The sequence below is a fragment of the Malania oleifera genome, chromosome 6, assembly GCF_029873635.1.
Source record: "Malania oleifera isolate guangnan ecotype guangnan chromosome 6, ASM2987363v1, whole genome shotgun sequence".
In the NCBI taxonomy this organism is placed as follows: domain Eukaryota; kingdom Viridiplantae; phylum Streptophyta; class Magnoliopsida; order Santalales; family Ximeniaceae; genus Malania; species Malania oleifera.
Window position 1 is genome coordinate 30,701,689 of NC_080422.1, and position 16,095 is coordinate 30,717,783.

Consider the following 16,095-nt stretch of genomic DNA (forward strand, 5'->3'; position numbering starts at 1 on the left):
TATCCAAGGGCGTGAGCCTTACTGGCTGATCACTAAAGGGTGAGGATCCACTAGTTATATCGGCACGATGCCATAGGAGCTTGGGGCTACACCATGTGCCAGGGGCGCCGTGTAATGTAGGCATGCTTCAGGCCAAAGGGTGTGCTAACACCGGGTTACTTGATCGTGTGTGTGTGTGTGTGTGTGTGTGTGTGTGTGATGAGCACTATATTGGAACTATTTTGTAAAAATACTGGAATTGTATTGAACTATGTAGGTTTTATGTCATGATAACACTTATATGCCACACATTGATATAACCTGATTCTCCCTTACTGAGAGGTGTCTCACCCCTATCGTACGTATATGTTTTTCAGGACCTTCGAGTAACTGGAACTAGTGTCCTTATGCTGGGAGCGTAATGGTCAGCGTATTGTGTGAAGTACTTGTGTAAGTACTAGGACTATAATGGGGATGTCGTTTTGGGTTTTGGCTGACACCTAGGTTTATGTTTTGTATTATGGAGCTTAGACTCATTTTGTATAGACTCTGGTATGGTACCATGTATGTATAGAAAGAATATTTTCCATTGTGTATATGTCATGTATGTGAATGTGTATAGGGTGTATGGAGACCCCACGAGGTCGGACCCTCATTCATTATTGTATCATTGGTGTTTTGTATGATATAGGGACAGGTTAGGTTACTAATTTACCCCTGAGTCCCTTTACTGGGTTCAAGACATGACATATCGGGTTCATTCTTCTGATGTTCCTTAACACACTGAAAGATTTGAACTGGACATAGGGTCAAACGACTAAACTAAAGGTTCAATTTTTTGAAGTTCCAAATCAGATGACTGAACTGAGGATTCAGTCTTCTGAGGGTGTGCTACCTTTTCTGTACTCTTTTAGAAAAATCTTCAGTAGATTGAACTAATTCTTGGGTCTTCTGAAGAAAATCTTTTATAAACTAAAGTAAAACTTCAGTCGTCTGAGATAAATCTTCAGTCTTCTAAGGGTGCACCTCAATCGTCTGGGCAGATCAAATTCAAATTTTTCATTTTAGTTTTCAAAGATCCTTTTTGCTCTCTTGCTTTGATTTCTTATAAAACATTTTCTGGGATTTTAAATAAAATCTCTAAGTCCATAACTAAAATATTTTTCAACATATTTCCATAAGATATTTAAAGCATGAAGTACTTACATCATATTTCTTAAAGCCTATAACTCTAAGCTTTGAAATCTTCCATGATATTTTTTCTTTCACTCCATAACTTCTTCAAGCTTCAATATACTTTAGCAAGTTTTCATTCATGTGCTCATAATCTTCAAGCTTTATTTGATCATCTTTGAATTCAGGCCATTTAAGCTTCATTCATCTTTCTTTGAAGTATAAGCTTTTAATGATATTTGTGAACACTTGACCTTGTATTCTCTTTCTTGTGTCCTGTCACATCATCACTTAACCAAATATGTTAAGTTCCTCCGATTTGTTTTCATCAAAATAAGATTTTAAGCCTTATAAGGCCAATAGTCTTGCATCTGGTTCCCAGATGTTCAGGTGGCACAATTCGAAATTAAGACTTTAATCATCTCAATGCTACCCAAATTTCATGGGAACCCCATCGAATCCTTATCAACATCTGGATCAATTCTTAGAGATTTGCTCTGCCATCTGCATACCTAATTTTAATGATGACGCCCTACGCCTTAGGCTCTTTCCATTCTCTCTAAAGGATAAGGCCAAATTTGGTAACCAACTGGGCCACCATGTAGTATGATTTCCTAAAAAAGTACTTCCCTATTAAGAAAACTAACCAACTGCAAAGGGCAATCACAAGTTTCACACAAATGGATGGGGAACTTTTCTTTAAGACCTTGGAGCGTTTTAGGGACCTATTTCGTAAATGCTCACATCATCAGGTCTCCAAGTGGCAATTAGTTCAAAATGTTTACGAATGGTTAGCTGAGAGAGATAGGTCTATGGTTGATGCATCGTGCAGAAGTACTTTCCTCACAAAGCACGAGAACGAGGCCTGGGTTCTCTTTGAAAACTTGGCTAAACTTTTCAACAGCACATGGTTGCTACTTGTAGACCACTCAACCCACACACATCTAAACCTAAGGTAGTTTACGAGTTGGCCACAAGCGAGGATCTAGCCCATACTCTGCATGCCATATCCAAAAAACTAGACCAATGCTTGTCCTTAGGACCGTAGACAAAGGTGTGCGCAGAGGTGTGTGCAATATGCTCTAACCCTTCCCACCCTTGTTATAATTGTCCATATGCACTGTCCCAACCTAAGCTTGGGCAGGAAGAAGTGCAGGCCACTCACCATTGGTATGATCGGCTAGCTAACGACCCATATTCCAATACATCCAATCCTGGGTGGAAATAGCACCCCAACTTCTCCTAGAGGCCATAAGCTCCAGGTTTTCAATCCCAAAGACCTCGACAAGCCTCTAATGCTTTGCCTCCGCATCCATACCAAAATTGTCAAAATCATCCTAATTCAGCCCATAATTTTTCAACCGTTCAACAGCCATTTCCACCTTTGCCTAAGTATGACACATTTCAAAACATGGTGCTGAAACCCTTAAGAACATTGAGGCTAATCGCCAAGCAGATCAGCAACTCCTTCACTCTCACTCCCAAACCGTCACGAAGCTAGAAGCCACCTTGGGGCAACTAGCTACTACCATGAGTCATAGAGATGAGGGCAAGTTGCCAAGTCAGCCTGTAGTGAATTCCAAAGGACAATATGGGGTGGAATGTGAACTGGACACTAGTCCCTCATCATACCCTGAGCAAGTCTAGGCGGTGACAACTCTTCAAAGTGGTAGGATGACATATTTAGAAACCGAGGAGCAATTAAGCGAGGGAGAGAATGAGGAATAAAATAAGATAGTACCCAATACTGATTCTTGCACCCTATCTTCCTCTAGTCAGGTACATAAACCCTTTAGTCCCACACCTGCAACTGGAAGGACACCCTCACTTCACGCGCCATCGAGCTTTTCACCTCCCTTCAGTGAAACATCCTACAACCCCTCTTGCACCTTCTATATTTAGGAAAGAGGCCTTAATTGAGTCCATCTAGTACATGTTTAAACAAATAAGAATTGAAAAGCCTCTCATAGATGACATTAAGCAATCACCTGCGTTCAAAGAGTTCCTTAAGGACTTATCAACACAAGAGCAAGAGTTAAGGGTGCATATGGATGGTTTGTTTAAGCAGGCCGAGCACATGAGCTCCATGATATCAAGGCACCTTGTACCTAAGCTAAAAGACCTCGGCCCACCCATTGTTTCATATGTAATTGGTGATTACGCCATTGATGGGGCTCTTTTAGACTTATGAGCGAGTGTGAACATCCTTTCATACTCGACCTATCACCAACTTAACCTTGGGAAGCTGAGGCCCACCCCAATAATAATGAGTCTTGCTGATCGATCTCTTAAGCAACCCCAAGGCGTGGTAGAAGATGTGGTAGCCATGGTGAGAGACTTCCATTATCCTGCCGATTTCATCCACAAATTCGATCCCTGTCCTTTTGGGATGACCATTCCTAGCCACAACCAATGCAAGCATTCAGTGTCAAATAGGGATTATGGACATCTCCTTAGGCCATAGGCAGCTTCGGCTGAACATATTTCTTGTTCCCCAACATGCACTTCAATTCATCCAAGCTGTGGACGAGGGCCCAATTGATCAAGTTGTTGGGGAGGAGGTTCCCTCAAGTCTATGGAGGGATCCATTGGAAGCAACATCTCAGCCTAAGAGTCCCTCTTTATCTAGCTCGAAAGAGCCTTATGAACCATGTAGGGAAATATATGACTTGAATCTTAATCAAGAGGAAAAGTTGTGTGTATGCTAGCCAATGTGTAACAAGGAAATGGAGGGGAAATTTTTTTCCTTCGAACCCGACTGAATTCGAAATGAGTTTAAGGCGTCTAGCTGAAGACAGTAAACTTAGTGCGTTCGGGAGACAATCCGATAATTTTTCTTTTCTTTTTGAGTTCTTAGTTTTTTTAGGGAAGATTAAGTAGAGTTTAGAGTCATTAGAATAGGCCTTAGGATAAGCTGGGGGTATGACCAACAAGGCAACCATCACACATGTGGGCGACTAGGTCCAATCTCTGAATTGTGCTAAAATTCAAAAAATACTGAGAGGGTCGACCATCATTACGACCGACACTGGGTTGGTGGGCGACGTTGTTTAAAGTTAGGTTTTTCTACTTAAATTCATGGTGGTGACCAAGGACGCACAACACAAGGACTGGTGCATCATGGTCAAGAATGGCTATAATTGTTTAAAAACCAGACTCACACCCGACTCTTTTTCTCCCGCTTCCTATTTATCTCTGGTCACTTACCATCATCCTACTCTATGCTTTTGGCTATTAGGGCATCCCTTGGTTTCTACCCATTATCCTTTCTTAACCACCATTTGGTGCTCCTTCCGCACATGGTCATTCCCCATATACTGATGCACCGCTGCCTTCACCTTCTCCTTCGATTCCTCAACTATGGGATGAACTCTGCTAGCTGCATCAGGAATTTACATTCCTCTAATCCTTCATCCTTGAAACATATGCTGCATTATAGGAATAGTTTGATCAAGGTTTTTAGATGATCCTTGATACCATTCCTTATATCGCCAATAAGGCCACCTTACACCACTCTTGGACAGCTGAGACAGCCCCACCGACCCCTTCTAGGGTACCACCATCTGCCCCCATTTTTTCGGGACCACCCGCGTTGGTTTCCAATGCTTTTGCTAGGCTGGAGGATGCTCTGCACATTCATTCTATAACTTCTGGTGATTTCGGTGATAGTGAGTCCGACAGGGTACCCAAAAATGATTAGGGTAGGGTTGGGTTGACCATTTCAGCTTCTTTTTGTACGACCACCTTATGTATTGTGCTACTGTGGCACACTTTTGACTTGTACTTTTTGCTTCCTCCACCATGTTTTTGAATTTCACTATAATGTAACTTCAGTTAAAAAGCAATGAAATGTACATGGTGTTGTTGATCTTCTGGTCTTTTGTGCTTTAGTGTATTCTTGCATACACATAGTGATTGGATTATACGTATTTAACGTAGGAACATCATTTGAGCTCCATGGCACCACGCAGTGTTTTAACCCATGCACACCACGATCTTTCTTTCCACACTTTAGTGCGGACACTAAAGTTCTAAGTTGGGGGTAAGGAGTGGCACATTTCATGCACAAAAATGACAAATTTTAATTTTTTCTAGTGAGCCTATCTATCCAGACCATGCTAACATATATATTATACCCTCTACATACACCTATATAACCTAGTGTTACATGCATAGGCTTCTCAGTTACATGATTTTATTATGCTCACTAACAATGTAGTGAATTAGTTGTGTAAAATTTGCATAACATGGCCAATATCTTGGTATTACTCCAAGTAGTTTGATTGGTGGTTTGTTTGGGTTAATACTGCTGTGTAAACTCTGAAATTTACATGGTACTTCATGAGGCTAAAAACACACCTACACGTGATTTATAGCACTTAGGGTTCTTTGAAAACACTGAGAGAACACCCATGGCAACTATGACATCTTGTAAGGCACCATTGAGCCATTTGTTCATTTCTCGAGTTGTTGACGTCCAACTTTGAGTTTATAAAACTTAACCTTCCTTCTTTTGCTAGATTTTTTTTGTCAACTAGTCTTTATTTTTTTTCATTTGCTAGCCTAGAGGTGACATCAAGTGGAGAGATATAAATATAGGTCTTGTAGCTTACTCAAGACGTGAAGGTTAAGCCACCTTTAGAGTCAGACTTTTTCCATGGACTCCTATTCGAGATACATTCCCATTGGAGATATGAAGACAATATAAGAGTGTAATGATTGTATTAGCTGACCATGCAAAGAAAGAAAATGAAATAAAAAATGAGTAGAGGAAATGAAAAGAAAAATATACACCTGCTCCAAACAAAGATAAAAAGGTCAAGCTAATGACATGACACCATAATTCTACACGTATGAAGAATCTTCTGCTAACCAATGCACTTGCTGAATTCACGCTTAGTCTAGGAATAAGTTTACGTAGGGTGGTCTTGATTGAATGTGGTGAGTAAGTGAGAAGATGCTATAGTGAAGGACCCAACACCTCTGTAAAGGCTGGATTCCTTTCCTATAAGACTAGTCCACTCCACATTTGTAGCGTTAGTTCTTAAAATATAGGGGTCGTTTGATCATGACACTCTTCCTCATATATAAGAGTGAACCCATTTTCTTGAGTGCATTTTGAGGGAATAAACCAATGAGGCTGAGTCAAGATGACCGTTCTGTAGGTGTCCCAGGACACTCTGAGTGAGACAAATCATATATCTTACACATGCCTTGTAAAAGGGCCTGTTAATACCTAAATTTACACGGTAATATTAACTCTGAATTATAATCATGGGTTTATTTTCTATGAGTTGTGTCTTGAGATGGTTGTGTATTGTTAAGATTTGCATGATTGAATTGCTGTGGAGTGTGTGTATAATAGAGTCATATATAAAGGAACCTATATGTAATAAGGTTATATCTTTGTATGTAAAATGGTATGATTATACTGCATGTGTTCTCATCTTTTGTTCACTGAACTGGTGTTTGTGGGTACCACCCTGGAAACCATCACGAGACTAGAACTCGTCCATTAGGATCAACCTAGAGGTTTAAAGCCTTGTTGCATACGATAAATACAACTATGTTTCCAACAAAAGAGGAGGTAGATAGGCTTGTAGAATTTTCTTAGATTTTTATTTGCTCAAGGACTAGCAAAGTGTAAGTTAAGGGTTGTCATGAGTCCCTAAAATGCATGATTTTAGACCCTCATTTACCTTTGCTTATTCTCACTATATATTTATTTACCATTGTTATTATTATTCGGAGTTATGTAAGGTTCTTTTTAGGAAATATAGGTTAAAACCAAGGAGTTAGGCAAGTGAGACACTAAAGGAGTATCTAGAGTACACAAAGCTTAAAGTCAGAATTTTAGCCAAGCTCTCAAAGCCTCAGATCATCAAAGAAAAGGAAGTCTTTTTTCGACTAAGTGGCGTGACAAGCAACACACAGGGGTGACTTAGTCTTCTACTACAGACTCCGAAGTTCAAACTAAGATCGAAATGTTGTAAGGGTCGACCAAGTGATCGACCATGTGAACCTCCAGGGTGACCACGTCGAGACACTGAGACAAAACTGAGAGCATAATTATCGAGAGCCTCGACGAAGTGGTCGACCAAGAGACCTTAAGGGGTGACTATGTCGAGTTCCTGATATTTCTTGAAAATCGAGATCCTACAAGTCTCGACCATCAATTCGACCAGCAAGTCCTTGAGGCGCGATGTAGTTAAAGACATCAAAGATTTGAATTCCTGATTTCCCACGAGTCTTGACCAGAGTGCACACAAGGGAAGCATGGGGGCGACTTGGTCGATATTGACGATCTTCTGCGTAAGATTTGTTGCAAACTTTCCTAAACTATGAAACAAATCTTGTAAACCCTAGAGCCTATAAGTATTTTCTATGAACACAAGTTATGGGTTTCTCTTTGGCCTCTCTTAGGTTAGTGACAGACTTAGGATGTCATTGAGAGCCAAGTTAGATTAGGAGTAGTGTAGATTTCTAAATTATGCAAGGTGTATTCAATAGCCCGTGATAACCTGTGACACCCTAATTTTTCACACAATTTTTTTTTCATTTTCGTATTTAATAAAATAATAAATATTAATCAAACATATTGTTAGCTTTGGTGCAATCCCAAGAGGGGGGGTGAATTGGGTATTTAAAAATTATCATCTAGGTTAAACCAGATAAGCAGTATTACTTAACCTAGGGTCTGTCTATGCAAATGTAAATCTAATCATTTACAATATAACATACACGTGCAGTAAGTAAATTGCAGAAATGTAAAGAACACGCACGATATGTTATCGGGGTTCGGCCAACTGTGCCTACGTCCCCGCCTCTAGCTCGCAAGTAAGAGGATTCCACTAACAGCTCACTTAAGGGTGGAGCGGTACCGTTTACAACCAGGTCAAATTAACACAGGGCTGACCTCAACCTTAACCAGGTCAATTAGCGGGGCTGACCTCAACCTACACGCCTTAACAGGACGACGCACCTAGCTTTCCTAACCGGGTCTAAGCCAATCCGGGACTATTCCAGGGCTAGTCTCCCTCTTCAGGCCCGTGCTTGGAAATATAACCAAAGTGTATAAAATTTGTACACGGAAATATGCTTCTAGAAAAGCAGATGTGTGCACCAATACAGCTCAATCAATAAAGCAAGCACGAATGATATGTAGATATGCTCGGTGCTCTAATGTGTGCTAAACACTCAATCAAGTATGATAATCAATCAAGATCTAGAGTGTGTATCTAAGCAAGATTTGAAACTCAATATTCAAATATCACAAAATCATATTAGGGTTTCAAATATGCTAAGCAAGATAGATCAAACAAACTCAATATGATATTTCAATTTCTAAAGAACAATGGAGTTGTTTGAAAGATTAGCTTTTCACAAAAGGATTTTGCACACAAAATCTAGGTTTAGGTATCTTGCAACAACAATGCAAGAACCGCAACCCTCAAAGTCTTCCCACACAAGATTTATCAAATGAAATCCGTGGAAGAACTTTAGGCTATACTCTCAAATAAAATCAATCAACCTTTATACCAAAAGAGAGTATTAGCTAGAAAGATTACGCACAACAGCCTTATAGAAATACTCACAATGCTTAGAGAAATAAAGATTGAAGAGTATGTGAGTGTTTGCAAGAAGTTTTTGGCTAATATAGGGTTTTAAGAGTTGAGAGAGTTTTGCCCTAATCAAGTTTGCTAATCCTTGCTAATAATGATAAATGAATGGGTATATATAGGCAAGGAGGTATTTTTGACCGTTGGGGACCTATTGGGCATTATTAGGAAAGTTTTAAATCATTTTAAAATAATTAACCCTGTTTAAAAAATATTAAGTGTGGTAAAAAATCAGGGCAACCCGAGAGGTCCGGTCGACCAAAAATGTTTCGGTTGACCAGGACTCAATTGGCTCGGTCGACCAGGGGACTTTTGAACTGAAAGGCTCGGTCGACCAGAGAGGGCAATTTGCCAATTTTCCGAGTTTCGGTCGACCAGGGCATTTTGAACTACCTGGTTCGGTCGACCAGACCGCTGAAAATTCACCCGAGGACCTTCCGGTCGACCAAGTAGTTGTAGTATAAAAGCTCTCGGTCGACCGAATGGTCAAATGTTGACTCAGGAGGGTTTCGGTCAACCAGGGCATTTTGAACTATAAGTTTCGGTCGACCAAGTGGTCAAAATTTGACCCAGGGAGGTTTCGGTCGACCAGGGCTTCTTGAACTACATGTTTCGGTCGACCAGGGCAAGTTTCGATCGACCGTGGTGAAGGCTCAGTCGACCGGGAGGTCAAAAAGTTGACTCGCACGTGGTTCGGTCGACCGGGGTCAAATGAACTGAAAGGGCTCGGTCAACCGGCCCCCTACTTTTCTGCACAGACACTATTCAGTGTTTTGGCCATAACCTTTGCTATACAACTCCAAATTGGATTTTCTTGATACTAATAGAAAGCTAAGAGAAAATTCCACAACTTTCATGTTGAACACAATTTAAGATAATGACTTTTGGACTAAGAAAAATGTCCATCAATGAGACGGAAGAAACATGAAGGGAGTTTTTCTCTTACGGACACGTTTCAGTGTTTTGGCCATAACTTTTTCTATGTAACTCCAATTTGGACGTTCTTGATATCAAACTCAAGCTATGGTAAAATTCCACAATTTTCATTTTGAACATGATTTGATGTGACATCCAATTGAGTAAGAAAATTGTTCATTTCTAACATTTGGTCGACTAGCCGGTTGACCGACCCCTTTGAAAATTTTAGTTTTTGCCTTCTTTTAACTTTAAAACCATTTAAAAACCTTTGTATAAGTTAGGAATTTTATGACAAAAGTTTTTCATGTTATTTGGAGGTCCTATGGTCAATCTAAGGTCAGTTTGAGCATACGTACCTATCATGCATGATGCAAATTATTACAAGCCATATGAGTGCACAGTCCATAATAAAATTACATCCCAGAATGAAGAAACTGAAAAATAAATACAAATGTAGCACAAGATTCTTCATTCATCGGCACGAACACCGCACGCCATCATAATAAGTCTTTTAGTCCCGAAGCGCGCACAAGGTGATCCTGCATACAATTCTCAGTACAACCATTAGTACCAAGAGTATTTGTCATAATCAAAACTGGGTGTGACCAATCAAGTCAACACATATGGCATGTCAAAAACTCTGATACCATTCTAACACTACCCGACTCGAAGTGGGGTACATGGTATTCAATCTTGTTGACCTTACAAGGCTTAAAAACTTGTTTTGATGATAACAAATCAGAGGAACTTAACATATTTCGTTAAGTGATGATGTAACAGGACTTAAGAAAGAGAATACAAGGTCAAGTGCTCACAAAGATCTTTGAAAGCTTATACTTCAAAAAAAGATGATCAAATGAAGCTTAAAAGGCATAGATTCGAAGATGATCTAATAAAGCTTGAAGACCATGACAGCATGAATGAGAACTTACTAAAGTATATTGAAACTTGAAGACAAAATGGAGTTAGAGAAAAAATATCATGGAAGACTTCAAAGCTTAGAGTTGTAGGCTATAAGAAATATGATGTAAGTACTTTGTATTTAAATATCTTATGGAAATATGTTGAAAGCTCTTCTAGGGTTATTCATTGACTTAGAGACCTTATTTAAAACCCCGGAAAATATTTTATAAGAAATCAAAGTAAGAGTGCAAAAATGATTTTTGAAAACTAAATTGAAAATTCTGAATTTGGTTTGCCTAGACGACTGAGGTGCACCCTCAAAAGATTGAAGATGTACCTTAGACGACTGAAATTTTACTTCAATCTACTGAAGAATTTCTTCAAAAGACTGAAGAATTAGTTCAATCTACTAAATATTTTTCTGAAGGAATACAGAAAAGGCAGTACACCCTCAGAAGGCTGAACCCTCAGTTCAGTCGTCTAATCTCGAACTTTAGAAGATTGAACCCTCAGTTTAGTCGTTTGACCCTGTGTCTAATTCAAATTTTTTAGTGTGTTAAGGAACATCAGAAGACTGAACCTGATACTTTAGTCGTCTGAACATTGTTAACAGTTAGAAATTTTAAATGTTTTAAATTTCAAACAAAGGTTTCTTTTGCTCTAATATTTATGAAAACTTGGGGGATACTCCAAGTAATCTTGGGCAACACGAAAATACTTTTCTAAGTCTATAAATACATGGTTTTTCAAATCAAATTATTACAAAGAATTGAAAAATCTGTTTCAAAGTTGAAAGCACACTCGATCTTTCAAAGCTCTCTCTTGCTCACTCATTGCAAAATCTGATTAGCTAAGAATAATGAAGTGCTAATCCATCCTACTCTGATTTCTACTGCTGATACACATCTAGAGAAGAATATTGGTGAATTCTTACTAGAGCTTCAATCTTATTTTAGTTTGATATTTAAATATTGAAGTATCTAGTGTATGAAATTGTACTAATATGCTCTATGTGAAAGTGGTATTGTACGCAGAAATTGTCTCTTGTTTTCTTGTACTTCTTTTGACGATTCTAGGTTGTTGGATCATTGGACCGAGCGTGGGGTATTGCTTGGAGAGGCACTACTTTAGCCTATTGAAGGAGCGATCGAGCATGGGGTATCGCTTGGAGAGGCATTGCTCTAGCCTACTAAAGGAGTGTTTGAGCATGGGGTATCGCTTGTAACTATGTATTCCACCCAGAAAGGAATGATATAGTGGAATCCTTTGGTGGTATTGGGCAAAGGTGAGGATGTAGGTTGGGGATAATCCGAACCTCGTAAAAAACGTGGTGTCACTCTCCTTCCTTACTCTTTTTAAATTCCTGCATATATTAACTACGTGGTTGAATTTATTTTTGATCATATACACTGTGTGAATTGGATATTAAATAAATTAAAGATTAATTTGATTTTGGGATTTGTAGAAACCGAAAGGAAGTACGTTGGTTGATCAATACAAATTGCAGAAACCATTAAGGAGTACGTTGATTGGTAAACACCCAAGACTAATTAACTGAAATTTTATTTAAAAGTCCAAGTTCTAGGAAGGAGAGTTGGATTTCATATTGTGTATCATATTTAGAAATCAAATTGATCAACACAGGGCTATAAACAAAGTTGAAAATTGTAAAGTGCTGCATACTATATCTTGGTTTGGTATTTTGTGATTGATTATTCTAAGTTATTGTTTGGTTGAATGTTTGTTTAAGTATTGTGGTTAAGAATTCTTGAACAGAATTAAAAGAAATTTTTAATAACCCAATTCACCCCCCCTCTTGGGACTATACCTCAACTTTCAAGTCTATTTTATACAACCATACCTAACAATGGAAGTCAATATTTACAAAACATCCAGAATACAAATAACCAGAGTTCTATAGAACCATACACATCCCAAAAAACCCAAAATATACACTAGGAATCATATATCCCTAACAAAACACACTCCCTATCTATCAGGGTACCAGCTCCCCTCTATCATGAAGCTCTATCACTTGGTTTGTCACAGTTTCCTGAAATATTAGATATTAGGGTGAGATACATCTTAGTAAGATGGAACAAATTCTTTATAGTGTGTGGCAGTCTGAGTTTCGTTATATCATAATTTACTCAATTCAATGATAATACCATCTGAGAAAATATACAAATTCGTATTCATAATCATATAGATATAAAACACAATCTTTTATAAGTTTTATTCCATTTCTCAAATTCATGCACTTGCAACCCATATTTATTAGCAAAAGTTCCTGAGGATAGGGAAAATTACATGTAACGACCTATTTATCTTATCATATAATAAAACATATTTAATAATAAAGTTAACCCGAACCCATGGGTAACAGGGACACATCTGACATTCATAGCGGAAACTTAAGCAACAGTAAATATAAATCACATTCTCATAACCATAAAATGCATAATACTATAGTCAACAACATTCCCAAAATATTGTGTTTATATACAATCTCCAAAAGTACAAAAAATATTTACATATTTAGGAACTCATAACATCAATCTTCCTGTCTCTAGATCAAAACATACCCTCCTAGAGGGGTAGTACCACACTAACTCAATGGCGACGTCGATTCGTCGGTCTTTTGGGTTTCCTGAAAATTATTTAATGCTAAGGGTGAGACACCTCTTGGTAAGGGAAAATAAACTAAATACAGTCGTGTGGCAACATGAATATTTAGTGCTATAATACATATATAGTACATTTCATATGCTAGAAAATATTCATCATAACATACTGAATAATCATATACTTTCATAATTTCTATTAAGCCATACTAATCATAAAATGTTTGATATAACTGATAATACTGAAATTTACCCGGGATGCATAGCTAACTGATACCATGTATTACCTCCCATGATGGGTTGTGCAGCCCGAAGGCGGGACCCGTCAATGGTTGGCTGACCACTGCCAAGTAAAAAATGTATATAAGTACGATGGGCCCGCCACACCCTGGTCCAAACTACCAGGTGGATGTCTACAACTCTATACTGAAAGCCACATTGACTATCCATCTCCCATCCCCTCTACTAGTAGGGGTGGTTAGCACAAGTCTGAACATAATAAACTGATCTGTATAGCGATGGTACCGTGCTCCTGAAACTGAATTGAACTAACATCTGGATTCTGAAAACATATAATACATGATAATATACTGTTTAATGTAAAAATATTGATAGCAATTTTTGTAACAACATAAATACATACGGCCTTGCGCCGATTTCTTTCATATTTGCGGCCTTGCGCCAAAATCATACATACATGCGGCCTTGCACCGAGATCATAAATATTACACGGCCTTGCGCTGGCTATCAATCATGGCCTTGCGCCAATATTTCATATATATCAATTTGAATAAATAATTTTTTTATCATGTAGTTTAAAACCATTATGTACTACATTATTCCATAACCTCTGAAAACATGCTTTATTCGTAAAATTGTCATAACATAATACTTTTCCCGTAAAATAATATTCGTGCCACACAATGCTAAATAAAATCATACATTCCATTCTAAAATCATATTTTCTGGCATTTCATAATATATATACATTTTAACAAAATAGCAGTATTTTCCCAAATATGCATTTTTACCCATCTATTCATACATATGTAATACATATCTCCTAAAAATTAATTTGCTGATAAATAATAACAATTTGCGTGGAAAATGATTGCTTTTGTTTATTCCCTTACCCGATTTCTGAAAGAAATCCCCTAAATATCCTTGTCCTGCACCCGCAGGGTTCCTCATATAACACCCTGAAATCAACATTCCCCAGAACAGAAGTTAAGTATTTCTACGCGTGCTACATGTTCTACAACTGTAAGGAAGGCCAATTACTGAATAAAAGTCTTACCCTGATTTTGGGATGGATTCCAAACTAACTCCAACAACAATCCACTCCAACAGATTTGAAGAGAACTCTCATAGGTGTGTCACGGCGGCTTCGGATCATTGACCCGATGAAAAACAAACCATAAAACTAGAGAGAAGGATGGGAACCAAAGAGGAGAGAGAAAATAGAATATGTGCAAGAAATTTTGGCCAAAAATGAAGTTTTTGCCTATTTATGCACTGACCTTCGTCGACGAGCCACGTCACCTCGTTGACGAGGTAAAGAAGGATGTTCGTCGATGAAAATTTTCTTCTCGTCGACGAAATTCAGAGATAGGCAGATAGTCTCTCGGTATTTTCTCATCGACGAGCCCAATATGTCATGTCATCGACGAAGGTGAAGCGTTCATCGACAAGGACCTGTTGTGCCCCGTTTTTAATTTCCTCTTTCTCCATCTCTACCTATTATTTAAATACCATTTTTCTTCAGGTCATAACATTCCCCCCTACTTATAAAATTTCGTCCTCAAAATTTATTATTTATATAACTCATCATCCCTTAAAGGCAAAATGATTTAATTATTTTATTACCTACTAAAATGAGGAATAGCTTCCCAAGAGGGGGGGTGAATTTGATTCTTTTTATATTTTAATAATTTTTAAGCTTTTTAATTTTAATTACACAGAAAACAAGATTATATGAACGATAACCACACTTAGAAATCTGAATTAATTCACAATCAATCAATTACCCAAGATAATTAAATCACTCATCAAAAATATTAAAGCTTAGTTGAATTTCCTGTAAACTCTTAGTAGCACTCTACTTGATTAAGATTCCGCAGATTAACCACCTACTCCCCTCTTTGGGTTTCCTCCGCAATGATGATCAAAACGTACATCTAAATATCAAGTACCCTTTTTTTTTCTTTCTGCACTTAAGAACACTGCAACTTGTACTTTAAACTACAACAACAGGGTAAAATATAATAAAATTAAAGCAGAGAGAAAAGGACAAGAAATTTTGTACAAGGTTTCGGGGGCGTCATCAACGAGGATACAAGCCTACAATCCTCGCCTTCAAACAACCAAAGGATTCCACTATATCTTTCCTTTGCCTGATGGAACCATACCTATTTACAACCACTCCCTTCTGTAGGCTAGAGCCCGTTCTCCAAACAATAACCTCTTTTTGTTCAACGATTCACGACTCTGAATCATTTTAAGAATGATGATAAAAAATTTCTGTACAAAGAAAACTCTCCACAATAGAGTAAATTAGTACAATGATCAGCACACTTATACTTCAAAGTATTCGACTATAAGAAATTTGAAGCTCAAGGCTTAGTATGAATACCAAATAATTTTCAATAAAATGAAGATTCGATTTTTGAACAGCTTTGCTTCAAGTATGAATCAACGTCAGATAGAAATTAAACTCAAGTAATTTTTAAATCCTTTTGATTTTGTAATACTTGAAAAAATTAGTTGATCTAAATCTTTGAAACTTTTTGCTTGATCTAAAGAACCTTTTAAGAGTTGCTTGATCTAAGAACTTTGAAGATTGTGGATCTGAAAACCTTTGGGAGATTCTGACTTCGATT

At 37.9% G+C, this 16,095-nt stretch overlaps 1 non-coding gene across 1 annotated transcript; it reads right to left on the reverse strand.

The window, feature by feature from the left end:
- Positions 1–1,800: 1,800 nt before the first annotated feature.
- Positions 1,801–1,906, reverse strand: LOC131159051 (small nucleolar RNA R71). Its single transcript, XR_009137665.1, has one exon. It is a non-coding gene; the product is annotated as a small nucleolar RNA R71 (small nucleolar RNA).
- Between the last annotated feature and the right edge of the window lie 14,189 nt (positions 1,907–16,095).